Raw genomic sequence first — 6,000 nt, 5'->3', positions numbered from 1 at the left:
ACGAATAGGAAATTTGGATTTCGAAACAAAAAAGAGAGGGGTGCAACACGAGGACTTCCCAGGGGGTCACCCATCCTAGTACTACTCTCGCCCAAGCACGCTTAACTTCGGAGTTCTGATGGGATCCGGTGCATTAGTGCTGGTATGATCGCACCCGCCATGTTCCTTTCGCGTTATTCTTTTAAACTACCCCGTCCTGCGAAGCAGTGTGGCTTTTCTAGACCGAAATTCATTTTAAGCGTCAATTCAAGCATTTTCCTCTTATCCTTTTATTTATTTACTTTATATTTTTTTTTGTTATTGATTTGCACCCTGTTTTTTTCCCTCATCCCGCAACTCTAAATTATCATGAAATCAATCCTTCACGCTTGCAGTTAGGGGTGGCAATTCGGGTCCAAATCAGGTTGGCGGGTCGGGTTCGGGTCAACAGACCCGCCAGAAAATCTGTTGACCCGAACCCCGACCCGCCAACCCGTGACGGGTCAGGTATGCTGACCCGAACCCGAAAATTTCAGGTTTACGGGGCGGCGGGTCGACCCGAAATGACCCGAAACTTAATTTTAATTTATTAATTTATCACTGTAATTTCTAATAAAATCAATTTCTCACAAAACTAATTACATAATCAAGTAATAAAAATTTAAATAAATGATTCCAAATCAAATCTAAAATAAATTAAACACCGTAAAAGTGTTTTATCCCAAGCAAAATATAAAATAAATTAAAACAATACAAAAGTGAAAAATAATATAATATATTATTTGTCCAAGTATAATAATTTCAACTTCACACAAATTAAATAAATTCGTTTAGGATTAAGTAATTAATGCCTTTGAAAAAAAGAATAACTTAGTTTAGTTAGATAAAATTATTTTTATGTTTATTAAATTATTTTTAATTCGTAAACGGGTCATATCGGGTCATATCAGGTCACCACGGGTTGATCCGAAATCGACCGGTTTTCTTTTCGGGTTCATCGGGTCCAACCCGATTCTGACCCGAATTCCCGAAACCTCAACCCAAACCCATTAATTTCGTGTTAGGTTCGTGTCGTGTCGAAAATTGCCACCCCTAGTTGCGGTGATACATTTGCGCCGACAAATTTGAGCGACGATCCGGGCTTTGATCGAGCCGTACCGTTCCTGATTTGTCTCGCGCCTTCAGATCCTCCTTCACGCTTCGACAAGAAGCAAAATATTAAGCAATCGTTCCGACGGAGCTAAATTACTACAGGATAAAGAACGAATAGGAAATTTGGATTTCGAAACAAAAAAGAGAGGGGTGCAACACGAGGACTTCCCAGGGGGTCACCCATCCTAGTACTACTCTCGCCCAAGCACGCTTAACTTCGGAGTTCTGATGGGATCCGGTGCATTAGCGCTGGTATGATCGCACCCGCCATGTTCCTTTCGCGTTATTCTTTTAAACTACCCCGTCCTGCGAAGCAGTGTGGCTTTTCTAGACCGAAATTCATTTTAAGCGTCAATTCAAGCATTTTCCTCTTATCCTTTTATTTATTTACTTTATATATTTTTTTGTTATTGATTTGCACCCTGTTTTTTTCCCTCATCCCGCAACTCTAAATTATCATGAAATCAATCCTTCACGCTTGCAGTTAGGGGTGGCAATTCGGGTCCAAATCAGGTTGGCGGGTCGGGTTCGGGTCAACAGACCCGCCAGAAAATCTGTTGACCCGAACCCCGACCCGCCAACCCGTGACGGGTCAGGTATGCTGACCCGAACCCGAAAATTTCAGGTTTACGGGGCGGCGGGTCGACCCGAAATGACCCGAAACTTAATTTTAATTTATTAATTTATCACTGTAATTTCTAATAAAATCAATTTCTCACAAAACTAATTACATAATCAAGTAATAAAAATTTAAATAAATGATTCCAAATCAAATCTAAAATAAATTAAACACCGTAAAAGTGTTTTATCCCAAGCAAAATATAAAATAAATTAAAACAATACAAAAGTGAAAAATAATATAATATATTATTTGTCCAAGTATAATAATTTCAACTTCACACAAATTAAATAAATTCGTTTAGGATTAAGTAATTAATGCCTTTGAAAAAAAGAATAACTTAGTTTAGTTAGATAAAATTATTTTTATGTTTATTAAATTATTTTTAATTCGTAAACGGGTCATATCGGGTCATATCAGGTCACCACGGGTTGACCCGAAATCGACCGGTTTTCTTTTCGGGTTCATCGGGTCCAACCCGATTCTGACCCGAATTCCCGAAACCTCAACCCAAACCCATTAATTTCGTGTTAGGTTCGTGTCGTGTCGAAAATTGCCACCCCTAGTTGCGGTGATACATTTGCGCCGACAAATTTGAGCGACGATCCGGGCTTTGATCGAGCCGTACCGTTCCTGATTTGTCTCGCGCCTTCAGATCCTCCTTCACGCTTCGACAAGAAGCAAAATATTAAGCAATCGTTCCGACGGAGCTAAATTACTACAGGATAAAGAACGAATAGGAAATTTGGATTTCGAAACAAAAAAGAGAGGGGTGCAACACGAGGACTTCCCAGGGGGTCACCCATCCTAGTACTACTCTCGCCCAAGCACGCTTAACTTCGGAGTTCTGATGGGATCCGGTGCATTAGTGCTGGTATGATCGCACCCGCCATGTTCCTTTCGCGTTATTCTTTTAAACTACCCCGTCCTGCGAAGCAGTGTGGCTTTTCTAGACCGAAATTCATTTTAAGCGTCAATTCAAGCATTTTCCTCTTATCCTTTTATTTATTTACTTTATATTTTTTTTTGTTATTGATTTGCACCCTGTTTTTTTCCCTCATCCCGCAACTCTAAATTATCATGAAATCAATCCTTCACGCTTGCAGTTAGGGGTGGCAATTCGGGTCCAAATCAGGTTGGCGGGTCGGGTTCGGGTCAACAGACCCGCCAGAAAATCTGTTGACCCGAACCCCGACCCGCCAACCCGTGACGGGTCAGGTATGCTGACCCGAACCCGAAAATTTCAGGTTTACGGGGCGGCGGGTCGACCCGAAATGACCCGAAACTTAATTTTAATTTATTAATTTATCACTGTAATTTCTAATAAAATCAATTTCTCACAAAACTAATTACATAATCAAGTAATAAAAATTTAAATAAATGATTCCAAATCAAATCTAAAATAAATTAAACACCGTAAAAGTGTTTTATCCCAAGCAAAATATAAAATAAATTAAAACAATACAAAAGTGAAAAATAATATAATATATTATTTGTCCAAGTATAATAATTTCAACTTCACACAAATTAAATAAATTCGTTTAGGATTAAGTAATTAATGCCTTTGAAAAAAAGAATAACTTAGTTTAGTTAGATAAAATTATTTTTATGTTTATTAAATTATTTTTAATTCGTAAACGGGTCATATCGGGTCATATCAGGTCACCACGGGTTGATCCGAAATCGACCGGTTTTCTTTTCGGGTTCATCGGGTCCAACCCGATTCTGACCCGAATTCCCGAAACCTCAACCCAAACCCATTAATTTCGTGTTAGGTTCGTGTCGTGTCGAAAATTGCCACCCCTAGTTGCGGTGATACATTTGCGCCGACAAATTTGAGCGACGATCCGGGCTTTGATCGAGCCGTACCGTTCCTGATTTGTCTCGCGCCTTCAGATCCTCCTTCACGCTTCGACAAGAAGCAAAATATTAAGCAATCGTTCCGACGGAGCTAAATTACTACAGGATAAAGAACGAATAGGAAATTTGGATTTCGAAACAAAAAAGAGAGGGGTGCAACACGAGGACTTCCCAGGGGGTCACCCATCCTAGTACTACTCTCGCCCAAGCACGCTTAACTTCGGAGTTCTGATGGGATCCGGTGCATTAGCGCTGGTATGATCGCACCCGCCATGTTCCTTTCGCGTTATTCTTTTAAACTACCCCGTCCTGCGAAGCAGTGTGGCTTTTCTAGACCGAAATTCATTTTAAGCGTCAATTCAAGCATTTTCCTCTTATCCTTTTATTTATTTACTTTATATATTTTTTTGTTATTGATTTGCACCCTGTTTTTTTCCCTCATCCCGCAACTCTAAATTATCATGAAATCAATCCTTCACGCTTGCAGTTAGGGGTGGCAATTCGGGTCCAAATCAGGTTGGCGGGTCGGGTTCGGGTCAACAGACCCGCCAGAAAATCTGTTGACCCGAACCCCGACCCGCCAACCCGTGACGGGTCAGGTATGCTGACCCGAACCCGAAAATTTCAGGTTTACGGGGCGGCGGGTCGACCCGAAATGACCCGAAACTTAATTTTAATTTATTAATTTATCACTGTAATTTCTAATAAAATCAATTTCTCACAAAACTAATTACATAATCAAGTAATAAAAATTTAAATAAATGATTCCAAATCAAATCTAAAATAAATTAAACACCGTAAAAGTGTTTTATCCCAAGCAAAATATAAAATAAATTAAAACAATACAAAAGTGAAAAATAATATAATATATTATTTGTCCAAGTATAATAATTTCAACTTCACACAAATTAAATAAATTCGTTTAGGATTAAGTAATTAATGCCTTTGAAAAAAAGAATAACTTAGTTTAGTTAGATAAAATTATTTTTATGTTTATTAAATTATTTTTAATTCGTAAACGGGTCATATCGGGTCATATCAGGTCACCACGGGTTGACCCGAAATCGACCGGTTTTCTTTTCGGGTTCATCGGGTCCAACCCGATTCTGACCCGAATTCCCGAAACCTCAACCCAAACCCATTAATTTCGTGTTAGGTTCGTGTCGTGTCGAAAATTGCCACCCCTAGTTGCGGTGATACATTTGCGCCGACAAATTTGAGCGACGATCCGGGCTTTGATCGAGCCGTACCGTTCCTGATTTGTCTCGCGCCTTCAGATCCTCCTTCACGCTTCGACAAGAAGCAAAATATTAAGCAATCGTTCCGACGGAGCTAAATTACTACAGGATAAAGAACGAATAGGAAATTTGGATTTCGAAACAAAAAAGAGAGGGGTGCAACACGAGGACTTCCCAGGGGGTCACCCATCCTAGTACTACTCTCGCCCAAGCACGCTTAACTTCGGAGTTCTGATGGGATCCGGTGCATTAGCGCTGGTATGATCGCACCCGCCATGTTCCTTTCGCGTTATTCTTTTAAACTACCCCGTCCTGCGAAGCAGTGTGGCTTTTCTAGACCGAAATTCATTTTAAGCGTCAATTCAAGCATTTTCCTCTTATCCTTTTATTTATTTACTTTATATTTTTTTTTGTTATTGATTTGCACCCTGTTTTTTTCCCTCATCCCGCAACTCTAAATTATCATGAAATCAATCCTTCACGCTTGCAGTTAGGGGTGGCAATTCGGGTCCAAATCAGGTTGGCGGGTCGGGTTCGGGTCAACAGACCCGCCAGAAAATCTGTTGACCCGAACCCCGACCCGCCAACCCGTGACGGGTCAGGTATGCTGACCCGAACCCGAAAATTTCAGGTTTACGGGGCGGCGGGTCGACCCGAAATGACCCGAAACTTAATTTTAATTTATTAATTTATCACTGTAATTTCTAATAAAATCAATTTCTCACAAAACTAATTACATAATCAAGTAATAAAAATTTAAATAAATGATTCCAAATCAAATCTAAAATAAATTAAACACCGTAAAAGTGTTTTATCCCAAGCAAAATATAAAATAAATTAAAACAATACAAAAGTGAAAAATAATATAATATATTATTTGTCCAAGTATAATAATTTCAACTTCACACAAATTAAATAAATTCGTTTAGGATTAAGTAATTAATGCCTTTGAAAAAAAGAATAACTTAGTTTAGTTAGATAAAATTATTTTTATGTTTATTAAATTATTTTTAATTCGTAAACGGGTCATATCGGGTCATATCAGGTCACCACGGGTTGATCCGAAATCGACCGGTTTTCTTTTCGGGTTCATCGGGTCCAACCCGATTCTGACCCGAATTCCCGAAACCTCAACCCAAACCCATTAATTTC

At 39.2% G+C, this 6,000-nt stretch overlaps 5 non-coding genes across 5 annotated transcripts; all 5 read right to left on the bottom strand.

The window, feature by feature from the left end:
• Positions 1-37: 37 nt before the first annotated feature.
• On the bottom strand, positions 38-156 carry LOC140031000 (5S ribosomal RNA). The gene has a single exon (XR_011834921.1). It is a non-coding gene; the product is annotated as a 5S ribosomal RNA (ribosomal RNA).
• Positions 157-1,278: 1,122 nt separating this feature from the next.
• On the bottom strand, positions 1,279-1,397 carry LOC140030114 (5S ribosomal RNA). Its single transcript, XR_011834028.1, has one exon. It is a non-coding gene; the product is annotated as a 5S ribosomal RNA (ribosomal RNA).
• A 1,122-nt stretch (positions 1,398-2,519) lies between these two features.
• LOC140030989 (5S ribosomal RNA) lies at positions 2,520-2,638 on the bottom strand. The gene has a single exon (XR_011834909.1). It is a non-coding gene; the product is annotated as a 5S ribosomal RNA (ribosomal RNA).
• Positions 2,639-3,760: 1,122 nt separating this feature from the next.
• On the bottom strand, positions 3,761-3,879 carry LOC140030113 (5S ribosomal RNA). Its single transcript, XR_011834027.1, has one exon. It is a non-coding gene; the product is annotated as a 5S ribosomal RNA (ribosomal RNA).
• A 1,122-nt stretch (positions 3,880-5,001) lies between these two features.
• LOC140030112 (5S ribosomal RNA) lies at positions 5,002-5,120 on the bottom strand. The gene has a single exon (XR_011834026.1). It is a non-coding gene; the product is annotated as a 5S ribosomal RNA (ribosomal RNA).
• Between the last annotated feature and the right edge of the window lie 880 nt (positions 5,121-6,000).

Source organism: Coffea arabica, chromosome 11e (genome assembly GCF_036785885.1).
Source record: "Coffea arabica cultivar ET-39 chromosome 11e, Coffea Arabica ET-39 HiFi, whole genome shotgun sequence".
NCBI lineage: Eukaryota > Viridiplantae > Streptophyta > Magnoliopsida > Gentianales > Rubiaceae > Coffea > Coffea arabica.
The sequence above is the reverse complement of the archived record's forward strand: the minus strand, read 5'-3'. Positions and strand labels throughout refer to the sequence as shown.